The sequence below is a fragment of the Euprymna scolopes genome, chromosome 44 (genome assembly GCF_053919585.1).
Source record: "Euprymna scolopes isolate OS-2025 chromosome 44, ASM5391958v1, whole genome shotgun sequence".
NCBI classification, from domain to species: domain Eukaryota; kingdom Metazoa; phylum Mollusca; class Cephalopoda; order Sepiida; family Sepiolidae; genus Euprymna; species Euprymna scolopes.
The window spans coordinates 23,916,627-23,930,715 of NC_136525.1; the positions used below are offsets into that span (position 1 = coordinate 23,916,627).

The 14,089-nt window shown below is 35.2% G+C and overlaps 1 protein-coding gene across 1 annotated transcript in view; it reads left to right on the forward strand.

Moving 5' to 3' along the window:
• LOC145268741 (uncharacterized) overlaps positions 1-14,089 on the forward strand; it is a 284,210-nt gene that overhangs the window by 156,163 nt on the left and 113,958 nt on the right. The window lies entirely within an intron of this gene.

The following is a 14,089-nucleotide window of genomic DNA, read 5'->3' on the forward strand; positions in this document are numbered from 1 at the left end:
AGAACTTTATTCGTTTCATGGTCGAAGTCGTGCCCCCTGTTCTCTGCCTATCCTTAGGAGGGTGGGAAATTCTCGATCGATTCATCTACCATACATCGCTACCTCTCGTCACTTTTATAAGAAGTGTAAATGACAATTGTGTCTGTTGAAGCTTGGATCAAGGTGCAACTATGATGTCATGCATAAACTGAATTGTTTACAATCGGCATTGTTTTGAGTATTACATCACTTAAAATTTGTAGTTATGCTGTGAAGCATGCAAATCAAACTATTATTATTTTTTTATCTCATAAAAACTTTTCGTTGAATTTTATATGCAATACGTTTTAAGGTGGCTGTGATTTCTCAGTTGCAAACATTTTTTAACTTCTAACGTTTTTATTTTTTATTTTAGTGGAATTCTATCATGCAAGGGAAAAGCCTCCTCCTGAGGTAACAAACAGTGAGAGGAAAAATAGATGATGTAATAATTTTTATATATATATATATATATATATATATATATATATATATATGAGAGAGAGAGAGAGGAAAACCTCCCCCTCCTGAGGAACAAGGAGAGAGAGAGAGAGAGATGATGATGTAATCTATATATCTATAAAAGTGAGAATGTGTGTGAGGACACTTTTCAATCTATATGCTCCACGGATTTTTGCTCTACAGACTTGAAATTTGGAAAACTGTTTAATCAGTTTTTATCCGGAAAGAAGGGCTGCTAAGGGGTTAAAATTGAAAAATTGGTACATGTTACTTTTTGATCTGTATTCAATTGTTTCACGACTGTGCATGCACGGTTGAGAAACATGACAGCTTCATGTTAAGAATAAGATTTTTTGAAAACACTCTGTAAATGTCAAGCTGATGTAATGGTTATCGTACTTGACTAACTGTCTTAAGGTTTTGGTTTTGCTCTCAGCACAAATATTTTTTTTTTCCTTACCAGAAGTGAATGGTTTAGAAAAAATCATAATACTTGCATGCACATGTCTCAGTTTTTGTCCGTATTTTTGTTTCTTTATTTTATTTAAAAACCATTTACCGTTACGTGGAATATCTACGGTGTTTCTGTTTATAATAAATAAGAATTCTACATTAATTAAAATATATTTATAGGTGTTTTACGACCGGGTAAGTTAATAAAGTGAGAGCAGAGAACATCCTCCTCTTAAAGTAATAGACAGACAGACGGATGATGTAATCTATATATATATATATCCATCAAAGTGAAAGTGTGTGTGTATGTGTGTCTGTCTGTCTATCTGTCTGTCTGTGTACATTTCCCTACACAATAACTCTGTCAATTTTCAGTCTACTGTACACTCTTTAACCCTTATCCTCGAGTGGCCTCTTGTCCGTGACAAGCGGTGATGCCTATGTAAAAAAAAGAATTTCCCTACACAATTTTCAGTTTAATGACTCAAGATTTGATATGCAGGGTATGGAGATTTGGGAAAATCTTTGTAATCTGGCTTTGGTCAGAAATTTGGTTGTTAAGGGGTCAAAGTTCAACAATTTGACCTTTGAGAACTCTACCAAACTCCTCCGTCAATTTTGGGTCTAAACACTTGAAATTTTAGATATAGGTTCCTTGGACATGGATCTAACTTAATAACTTGATTTGAGCCCAAAACAATAAATTTTAAGGGGTCATAATAGGGGTTAAAGTTAAAAAAGAATTGATCTCTGCGGTCTCTACCAAATTACTCAGACAATTTCTGGTCTAAACATTTGAAATTTTACATAAAGGGTATTCAGAGATAGGGCAAGCTTTTTAATCGGTTTGGGTTGAAAATTTGAGTTACCAATATATATATGTATGTATGTATGTTTGCATGTCTGCCTAAAACTTTCAATAGAGGTGACGGATTTTCACAAGATCAGTATCGTTTTGAAGCTTGACCCTTCAGACGACAAATACCGAAAAATTGGCTAAAAACATTTATTTCTTCACCCTTAACTGGGCACTTTTCTATAGGAAAGGTTCGCTTTTTTCACCGATATTTTCGAAAGTCATTCCCTCTTTTCGATTGTCTAGCCTTAATTTAAACCTACATCACTTCTGGTTTGGTGGTGGTTGTAACAGCAAAGACGTCATGTTTTTTTCCCTGTTCTTTTCCTCCTTCATGAGCCTGCCTTCCTACTACCACTTTTTTTTTTTTCGTCAACACACACCTCAAAACATCCGGGCAACGCCGGGCACCCATGCTAATCTATATAATACTAAAACTCTATGGATCTTGTATGTTTGCAATCAGATTTCCGGTTTTCAACATCCGGTTGCGCATGCGTAAATAGCAACGTCTTCAATCCGTTATTCCAATTCCGGAATTTTTATATCGCTTTTAATACAAACAATTTCATTTAATTTGATCAAATAGTTATTTATATATACAAATAATACATAGATTCATAGATAATTATAATATATATTATAAAATCTATTTATCTATGAATCTATTAATAATATGAAATATTACCCTATACAATTTATGGAAAGAAAACACCTCTCACTTTCCCTCTAATAGATTTCAACACTCCTACTCCCTCTGTTTTCGTTACGTACGCGAGAAATAGTTACGTGTATGTGTGAGAGAGAGAAAAAGGGAGCGATGTAAAACTGGATAGAGTTATCCCCCTTAACTAATGCAGACCTTTTTACTAGAGGGCGTTATTACAAAAAAATTTCTTTTTCTTCTTCCCATGTTTTTTAAAGTCGTCTGCTTACATTTCCAAACGGAAAGCTGAATCGCTAAATGCACACATTTCTATTACATTAAATAGTGTTTTCCTTTACACAATGGGTACTGAATGTTTGCTTAAATTAAATGAAAAAAGTTACATTTTATTTTCATTTTCTATTTAAAAAGCCATTATTAACATGTGGAGAGTGTTTTTTTTATTATTCTGTAGTTTCAACTAACAATTTCATTTAAAAGATGATATATCAAAATTTGAATTTAACTATAATAAGGATTATGATACCTGTTCAGTGCATATTTACCTATAAGTATGACCAACCACTTATAATTCAGTAACTGTAATTTAAAAAAAAATAACAATTATAATAAACAGAACGACTCATAGAAATCTATCTATATTCTTTTTTCATTTTAATATACTTTCATAGAAATGCTTCTGTTATGTAAAAAAAAAACTATTTTCTTTATGCCACAAGTGTCACGCTCATACATGAATTCCATAGCTAATATAACGTACTGACCCAACGGGTCACGGGTGGTCTAGTAATTTAATAAAGTGGAAATGGAGACCCCCCCCCTCCTCCTCCTGAAATAACAGAGAGAATGAGTTTGGAGAGGACTGGTCAGTGCCAGAATGCTTTTCTGAATTCTCATCACCAGCTGCATTTTGTAGCCAAGAGAATCAGACCTCAGACTAAGGATTGAAATCGACAAACTAAAATCGCCGAGAATTTGAGAATTGAGTCCCAAAACACTTAAAGTAGAAAGTACATTTAGTAGTTTCTTTTTTCGTTTTCTACACAAACGCAGCATTGTGACTTTTAATCAGAACAATTAAAAGAACAACGTTCGAATTTTTTTTTTTTTTTTTACAAGGGAGTTACTACTTATCAAGACCCAAAGGCCATTCGAGGATGAGGGTTAATAAATATAAGATGGTAGTGTAGTGATCGTTAACGGTAAGTGATTTGGAAGCTAGGGTACTCCCCCCCCACACACACAAATGTAACCTTCATTATGGAGGTTATCCACTCAAACAGGACAGATGACGAGGGGAGGTACTGTCATGATTTCCTGATTGCTTATGACCTAACACAAATTGTTCACAAACCAATCCATATGCACAACTCCAACAGACAATATGCAAGTCTCCTTGATCTTTTTCCTACACTTTGCCCAGAACTGTGCACATCCTCTGATCTGTTTCCATTGGGATCTTCCGTTCATGCAGTTGTCTCGGTTAAGATAAAATAAAAATGTAATCCTCAGATGTACCTCTCCATCATACTGTATATTGATACTCTATGGCTGATCAGCATAACTTTCGAACATTTATATCAGATATACCTCTGCGCACTCCATGTTAAAAAAAAAGAAAAAAAAAGTGTCCTCTATAGTATTTGACCTGACCTGAATGGCTAATTGATTTATACCCTTTAAGAAATTTCAACAAAAGTCCACCAGCCTCCCAGCCGTGGTTCACCTCAAAATGTGTTGCTGCCATTGCTCTCAGAAATCACTATTCCCATTGCTTCCAATGTAATAGATGTTGTGAAACCAAAGTCACCTTTAGGATTATCAGCAACCATTGTAAAAAAAAGTAATAAAGAATGCAAGAGATTTATATACTTAGTATGTCGAGTTTAAAGTAGCTTATCTGCGGCTTGGTTCCGACCAGTTTTGGCGAATGACAAACAGGCTCCTGATATTTCCGTATTTGCAAGAAAAATGGTTTTATGTTGTTTTTCTCATATTATTAAATCAATTATTTCGATTTAAAATCCATTCAGCATTATACATGTAAACTTGAGAAAAGCATGCTTAAAATGTGGCAACACGACATCAGGTCAAATTCAGTCGCTATCTAATTTTGATTTTGCTTATTCACATAATACTGACACGTTTTAAACGCGTTTTCTTTTTCAATTTTACATGTGTAATACTAAATAGATTTTAACTCTAAACGATTCATCATTTAACAATATACAAGGAAAATAACAACCATTTTTTAATACCTATAGGATTTTTTTTTCGCATTCTACTCTAGTTGTGCCCTTTAATAATGACAAAAATAGTCAACTTTTCTCATTTTACAATAAATTTATGTGTGTAACGACTTCTTTTAAATTTTAAAATAATTGCTTTTTCTTCCAATTTTTTTCAGTGTGCCATTATTTAAACAAAAAAAATGGGAGTGAGCAGCCGAAAATCTTCATCTACTTAAAATATATTTTATTTGGTATTTTTTTTACGACCTAACCCAGCGTAGTTTTACCTCTTAAAATATATCAAAATCTTTTTTTTTTCTTTTTTTTGTTTAATACGTTTCAACGGCCTTTAAAAATAATATGAAAGAAGGAATTAAAAAAAAAAAATTGAAATTAAATGTTTTACAGGTTGGATCACTTTCCTATATAAATGTAACATAAAATGAGCACCCACTTCTTGGCCACTTAGTGGTCAATGAGACATGTAATCGTAAGCGTTTTATCAAGTTTGGTGGTTGGTGAACAGGAAGAAAAGAGAGTTATAAGATCCAAGCATTTTTTAAAACAAGAACCCAAGTTTGCCTAGCTGGGCAAACTTGAGTCCTTGTATCGGAAAAGTATTCAGTAAATAAAACGTTGTTTAGTAAATCGTTATTTTTTTTGCATTTCCATACACCAAACATGGATATAAATATCACTAAAATATCTGCTGGGTCATAAGCTTCATTTCGGTACCTTACTTGCCTGGGTGGGTTGTCGGTAGGCTGAGATAAACCGTGTCACACACACACACACACACACACACACACACACACAAAATCGAACTTACTAAGGGAGATAATAATTTCTGGTGAATACCGGAAAAATATCCAGTAAATAAAACGTTGTTTAGTAAATCTTTATTTTTTTGCATTTCCATACACCAAACATGGATATAAATATCACTACAACATCCGCTTACTTTTTTTTTTTTTTTTTTTTACACGGTGGTCACCACTTATCAAGGCCCGGAAGCCACTCAGGGATAAGGGTTATTGCAAGTACAGTACGTTAGTGTGGAGATTTAATGAAGTGTTTACTTAAGGGGGCGGTTCATCAGGAATTTGTTAGCGTTGGACTTGAAGACATCCAGGTTGTAGTCAGGTGGGAAGCAGGCAGATGGAACAGAGTTCCACAGGCATGCAGTTCTAAGAAATAAATATCACTAAATATCCGCTGGGTCATAAGCTTCATTTTGGTACCTTACTTGCCTGGGTGGGTTGTCGGTACTTGCCTGGGTGGATTGCCTGTAGACTGAAATAAACCGCGTCACACACACACACCCACAGACAGACAGACATTAGGAAAATTTATAATAATAAGAAGATACGTAGAAACACTTCAAGCATTGGGAGGGGGAGGGGGGACTTAAAATTTATAACCCCACAATTTCCACTTTTTTGTTTTTAGAAGATTATCTTAGCAAAACATCTCACCGTTAAATATTATTTCCTGATATTTTTACAGCTGTTAATACACGACAAAAACTAGGCTGAACCTATACAATGCAGCCTCCCTCCCCCGCATATTTTTTTTTTTATCGTTTCGTTTTTTTCAATGGATTATCGATTGGACACTAATTTACCATATAAAATATATATATATATATATATAAAAAAAAAATTCAAGATTTGTAAAAGGTGCCCAGTTTCCCCCATGTTGGATACACTCGACGAGAACACAGACTCACCTCTTACATAAAGAAATTTTCATTTATTAATATAAGGCCAATGATATTGTCCAATGTATTGTGTATTGATTTCACTGGTCGCTATGTTTGTTTTCGCACATGCAAAAACAAACATGGCGACTAGTGAAAACAATGCACAATACATTGGATGATAAAGATCTAACACCATTGCCTTTTGATTAATAAATGGAAAATCCTTTATATAAAGACGAAAAGAACAAATACAAGGAGGAAGTGTGCATTGTATAGGTTAATCTTCAACAAAAAAATATTTTTAATATAGCCGATATAAACAAATCAAACAAGACTCAAAGGGAAATAAATCTGTCAATATTATGCAACAGGGGAGATAATCTCTATTGTTTAATTTTTTTTTTTTACAAAACAGAAAAAAGAAACGTGTTTTATTTGCATTTTTATCACATACAGAGTTATATATGAACATAAGAGGTGCCTTAAATAAGTTTCTAGACTTTTTTCTTATGGGCACTTTTATTGATAGTTAAACTCGAGTTCCCTTCAAAGTAATCACCTCCAGCTGCAATGCACTTATTGTACTGTTTGACACCTGAAAGTAGCCTGTACCTCTATAAGGCCACCATTCGCCCGTGTATGGAGTATTATTGTCATATTTGGGCTGGTGCATCTGCTGCTAGTCTCTCGCTCCTAGACAAGGTTCAAAAGAGAGTCGCCAATCTGATAGGCCCTGAACTGGCATCTAAGCTTCAGCCTCTGTCCCATCGAAGAAACGTTGCATCCCTCTGCCTGTTCTACAAGTATTTTAATGGTGAATGCTCTGACGAACTGCAGACACTTGTGCCCCCACGACGTAGACACCATCGACAAACCTGTAGAGATCCCTAGATGTAAAAGATCTTTCTACTCTAGTAGTTTCTTCCCCAGAACCGCTGGACTCTGGAATTCCATTCCAGGTCCCTGCTTCCCTAACTGTACTGACATGCAGAAGTTAAAGTGTAACGTGAACCGACATCTTGCTGCCCAAATCCCAACATAGTGCCCCAGTAGTTGCTGCCCCTAATAGTAGTCCCCTACACCAAAGTTGCAATGTGCCTTGTTTGGGGTGAAAATATATAAAAAAAAAACAAAAAAAACGTCTGGAAGCCCCCATGGAAGAACTCTTGTGTGAATAACACTCATCATAGCCGCTTTCATCTCCTCAATTTTCTCACAACGACAGCTTCTAAGGTTTTCCTTGAGCTTATAAAATAATTAAAGTCACAGGGAGCAAGGTCTGGACTATAGGAAGAGTGAGGAACTGTTTTGATGCTCATCTTGGTCATAACACCATCTTTCTTTCTGATCTTCTCTGAGCAACTTGAGATAAACTTCGCAAAAATTTTCTGCATCCTCAGTTCATCGCGAATAATTTTTTGTGACTGTTATAAATAAAAGAATCTTTTTCGGTTATTTTTAAATTGAAAAAAAAATGAAAATCACTACTTATTCCGACCCAGAAAACTGCAATCCTTCCCCCTTTGTCAGAAACATAGCTCATAAAATGTGAGGACTTAGATAAGCTTCCCTTTCTTTGTTCATAAGATTAAATTTGCATACGTAATTATTCTTTTCCTGTATTATCAATTATTAAGCTTAACCCCTCTCTTTCTGTGCTCATAAAAATAAATTTGCATATGTAATTATTGAAGTGACTCAGACACATATGTTAATTTTTCTTCCTTTATATCAAAACTAACGGAAGTACCTGGCATTGCCTGGGTGGAGGATATTGGCACAAGGACGAAGCGATGTTAAGAATGACTTCCATGTGGTTAAAATAAAAAAAAGATAGGGAGAGAGGTGGATAATTAATTTTCCTCGCTAACCATTAGGCCAAAGAGAATAGTGAATTCAATGAGTTGATAATTATGTTAAGAATCATATGAACGTTGCTTTTAAAACTGGCTGGGGGCGAGGTAAGTTTGGTGCTTTTTGTCGGTATTTATTTGTTTTCCCACAAAAAAACTAAATGGGACACGATTTGCTTAAAATTCTCAATATAGAAAAGTTTTTCCTTCCATTGATCGAGAACTGATTTCATTTTGGTGCAGTGCAAGAGCGGACATCGCAGGCCGCCGAGCTGTCATTTGCGTTCAAACAGTTTGGCTTTATATGAAAAAGCCAAACAAACATTCGAAACAAGGGAATTTTTTAAAACTCAACCAAAAAAAAAAGGATACAGACAATGTCAGTTTGCAAATCATAGATATTATGATCTGGGAAGTATGCGAAAACTCTGACACGAAAAGCCTTTCGCGGACATACACAAATGCGTGCACCCATTTTGCTTTTTATATTATAGACTAGTGGGGGTACCCATGTGTCTGGAGGTGTAAAAGAAAAAAAGTTTTAGTAGATAGGTAGGCTCGAGGCGAAGGTGGAAAATAAAGTGCGAAAAAAGCCCGACATCTTACTGCTCGCCCACGACACGACAGGAACTGAAAAGCGTTTTAAATTAACGATTTAAAAGCTAAGTGACAGGTGTGTAAATTTAATGAGGTCAAACATCACGCTTTAGGGGAAACTTAACTTTGGCTGCAAGCCAGTTTCTGCATATTTGTTTGTTTCCCCTAAGATGATGGGGAAAACCAGCTCCCCATAAAAAGGGGAATGTCCAACTGAATAGCAATTGTCTCATATGACGGGTTTTGCCTGCATTGATCAAATCTCATTGCTTTCTGGACGTCCCCGGCACAAGTGCCAGGGAGCTGCCTTTGCTACAGATTCAGTTTCGCTTATATACGAAAAAGCCAAACAAACCCGCAATGAGTAAAAAATATTGTGAAAATAGCGTGTAAAAGTCACCCAAATAAAAGATACATGCAACCTCGTTTCGTAAATCGTAGATATTATAATCTAGGTAGCATATAAAAAATTCTAAGAAACAGTGATCGCCCCGAGTCGCCTCCTCCCTCCTCCAAAAGCCTTTGCCGGACATACAAAAAATGTGTACACACTAACACACATTGTTTTTGGTGTTAACTTCTTAGAGTGATCTCCCTTGTTTGCTGTTGTGGATTATTGACTGAGAAAACAAAGATAGAGATTTTGATAAACAGTGTGTGTCTGTGATTGGGGTTATGTGGAGAATGAACTAACAAATGCGTTCATTTTTAAAAAAAAAAATGTTTTTTTTTTATAAGGAAGTCATCGTTTATCAAGGCCCAAATGATTAATGAATGTGAGGCGGTAGTGTTGTAATTGTTTCTCGTGTAAATTGGGTAAAATTTGATTATTTAAGAGGATGGTTCAACAAGAACTTATTTACATTGGATTTGAAGGTTATGATATTGTAATTGGCCGAGAAGCAGGCCAGTGGAACAGTGTTCCACAGGCGGGCAGTTCTAGGGAAGAAACTTTGTACATGGAATCTGCATTTAGATTTAGATGCAGATAGAGAGTTGGGGAAATTGTTGATAGTGGTTGTAGCTAGTCGAGTGAAAGTTTGGCATGGAGGGACCGTAGATTAGAGCTCAGACGAGCACTTCCCATGAAAATGATGATAGAGCAGAAACAGACTAATAACGTCTCTTCAGTGAGAAAGAGGTTTCAGGAAAGTTAACACCTACTAAGTTTTGAAGCTTATTTTGAGACGAGACAGTGAACACCGAGCAGCTCCTGCTCAGTTGTGCAATAGTATTCTCTTTTAGAACGTATTTGGCGCTTATAAATATTATTATATAGATAATGGTTTTAATGCAATCCCAAGGATATTACATTATTATAGCAAACATTCGATATCTGTAATCTTCTCACAAGAAGTATATCTGATAATAAATGCTAACGAACACCGAATTATTCAAATATAGTCAGGGAAGTATCGGCTATTGTATGGACGACTAGATCCTAATAATTTGAAATTGAGAAACAATTTCTTTTGAAAAGTCGTCATAGACTATTAGAGTTCATATTCAAGTTGTATTGAAATAGTGTCATGTAATAAATTTTAGGTTTCCCCTAACCCTAACCCACTTGCGTTCCTACAGCCAAAAGTAACCGGTGCTAATAGGAGGGAGTCACTGCTGTAGAAAAGAGCCGATATTGTTTTAGTGGAACCGATATTGAATTCTTAAGCATATGTGAAGGAAGCCGATCGTAACAGTCGTTATCGTTTTATCATTAACTAACGGGGGGAGGGGTACCCGGCGTTGCCCGGGTGTTATATAAAAAAATGTTAAAACTTAAAAAAATCGAAAAAAAAACACCAAAAAAAAACTAACGTAAGGCAAACGAACGATGTAATTGTAAAAATCGGAAAAACAAAAAAAGAAAACGCGAATGTGATGGAAAAAGAAAACAGAAAAACGAACGTTAAAACTTCTTTAAAAAATCTGAAAAATAAAAACCAAAAAAAAAAACATGTGAAAAATGGCTTAAATAACCCTGTTTCAATATTAAAGTTTAAAAAAAGACACCTCACACCACGATTCGAACCCAAAACCTTTAGATAATGACACCGCCATTTAAGCAACTGAGCTAAGATGACATTGACGAAATTGTGTCGGTTTTTTAAATATTTAAACTAAATCATGTTCCGACGTCGTATGACGCATGCGTAGAAGCGAACTTGTCATGAGAGGACGGTTTTTGCTGACCCCTCCCTGTAGAAAACTGATGATTTTAAGGTGAAGGAATTAATGTTTTTGGCCAATTTTTTGATATTTGTCCAGCGAAGGTTGGAACTTTAAAATGATAATGATCTTGTGAAAATCCGTGACCCGTGTCAAAACTTTTTGCGAGACATAAAACACACACACATACATACATACATACACACATTTTCGCTTTTATATACGACGACGACGTAAGCAATAGCTATTCAGCAGTTAACATTTTCTGCGGGACAGTTTTTAATGAGGTCAATGACCCGGTTTGTTTGTTTTTACCTAACTTTTGGAGAAACGAAAGTAACATGCGGAAATCCCAAAATGTCGAATATTTAACGTTTCAGAGTCGGGCAAATTAAATAGACGGGCGACCTCTGTTCGTAACTCTTAGATATTATGATTTGGACGTGATATAAAAAGTTTTAAAAATGAGCGACGGCTTCGAGAAGTCGCCAAAAAAAAAATCCTTTTGTGGATATACAGAAAAAGCGAACACACATACATACATACATTTTCGCTTTTATATATAGATATTACAAGTTTATTTACAACATAAGGACGAATACTTATTTTATTTACTAATATTTTTATTTACTACTTTACTTATTATCTACTATTATATCAAAGGAACTTTATCTATGCGCGTATGTGTGTGTGTGTGTGTGTGTGTGTGTGTGTGTGTGTGTGCGCATATGTGTGTGAGATCATTCTCTATGGACTTGAAAACAACTGGGCCGATTTTTATGAAATTTCACAAAAATGTACTTTATGTGCCTGGCAGTGTTTTTAGATAGGTTTTGTATTGGAATGTCTTCGATAAGTATCGATAATCAAAAACATCCAATGAAAGAAGGAACAGGCAGTTTGGACTGAAGTTAACACCTTACACAGCCTAACATTACAAGTGCATTTGAGAAACGATATTCCCACACTAGTGGAACGATCAACAGTAAGTGCTTTGATATGATAGGGGCGTGTTCGAAATGAATGTTTCTGTTTAGAGAATAATTCAAGCATGATACTTAACTTTAGTCCACAACGTATTGTGGACTAAGTCACTTTTGAAGAGGCAAATGAAACTTCCTTTTTGTGTACCGCAATGGGTCCCCAACTAGAGCAGATAATTAATTGATTTGATTGAAAAATGGGCGATTTTACCGATTTAAATGACAATAAAAATATTATAAGTGTGAAACAAAAATTTGTTTGTTTTTTTACATAGGAGTCACCACTTATCAAGACCCAGCGTCTACTAAAGGATAACGGTTATAGAGTGTACAGTAGTCAATGGGATAATATTGTTGTAATCGTTTGTAATGGAAATTTGGGAAATAAGGGGGCAGCTCATCAAGAATTTGTTTATGTTAGACTTGAAGACAACCAAGTTGTAGCCAGATAGGAAGTAGGCAAATGGAAGAGAGTTCCACAAGCGTGCAGTTCTAAGAAAGAAGTTTTGTTCATGGAATCTACGTTTTGGTTTAGGCACAGATAAAGAGTGGGGAAAATTATTGATAATGGTTTCAACTAGATGGGTGTGTTGATCATCATTCAACCCCGGGCAATGTTAGGTCTGCCTCCTAGTACATCTATAAAAACTACCTCTAAAACAAAATATTGAGATAGCTCATTATAAAAATTAGGGAATAGCACCACAAACTATAATACTATTTAACTCATAGCTGGAGAGTGAAAGAGAAAAGAGAGAGATGGAATTATAAGTTTTGTTCTCAGTTCTGATCGCTCCCTTTTGGAGAACTGGGTTTTCTCGACAATGAAAACCGATCTCCTCATGGGGAGATAAATATAGAAACACCAAATATTACACATTCTGACTAGGATCAAAGTTTAGTATCTGTTAGGCCAGAGGAGACTATTCACTCACACATTGTCTTATTTTTTATTTTTTTTATTTTTGTTTTATTTTGGAGAGGGATGAGTTTAGTGTCTGTTATCTGAAGCTCCCTCATTCATGCAGGAGTGCCGACAGTACTAGACAGGTATTTTTATTTCACTAATCCAGAGTGCTATTTATTCAAGAGATAAATTTTCCTCACATAAAAACTTGTGCCAAACTTTTTCCTCGTGGGAGGAGTATGTAAATAGGAACACATGCAAATGAACAGCTTGCGGACAAATACTTTTTTATGAATGGAAATCAATGAAAAAATGTCCATTCTTCAGATTCTTATGAATGAATAGATCGATCAATCAACTGGTCGATAATACTGAAAATCATGGGCATGATCGATAGTATTTCAAAGGATTGAAAAAATATTTAGCAATAAAACATTTCAAAAAAAAAAGTCAGCATGAACAAAATTTCATGTGCTAGAAAGGGGGGGAGAAACATGTTCTGAATTTTTAACCTGAGTAGAACGAGATTACAACCATATTGGTTGTTAACAAAGAATATATATCTAAGGGAGATAACTGTAATCTAACAAACTTTAAAAATTGTGGCGTGATGTGGTCCTTTCAGTTCAGCTATCAGCTGTTGGAGAATCGCTCAAACTGAATTTCTTGACCAGGTTTTATAAAAATTTTGAAGTTCACACTGGCTTACTACATTCACGTATAGGTGTTAGTTTTGGGGATTTGGAAAGATTTCAATTGGTTGAAACTTTTTTGAATTAACACCTTCATGTTAAATGTTGTTAGCTTTATTGTATTACCAAATCAAATGTTGTATTCTGGGTTTATATAACCGTGTCTATGTATTTCTAGTGTATATAAGTATTTCTGTAATCGATGCTCGTGCATCGTCTAGTGATTAGAGTTATTGTAATAGAAATTATCACTCTCCTAAACAACCTTGTGTTTGCTTAGCAGACTAACGGCAGAAAATGTAGGAAAGAAGAAGAAAAAACAAGCGTAATTTTGTCGGTTGCTCATTGGTGAAGATATGCCATTAATTTGCATATGTACACAATTGGTAACTGTTAAAAGGGACGAATTCTAAAGCATGAAGGTTGAGTTTGATTTTTTGTTGGACAGCTTAGAACAAGAGCGACTGGTGGAAGATAATATCGAATACACAAGTATTTGTTG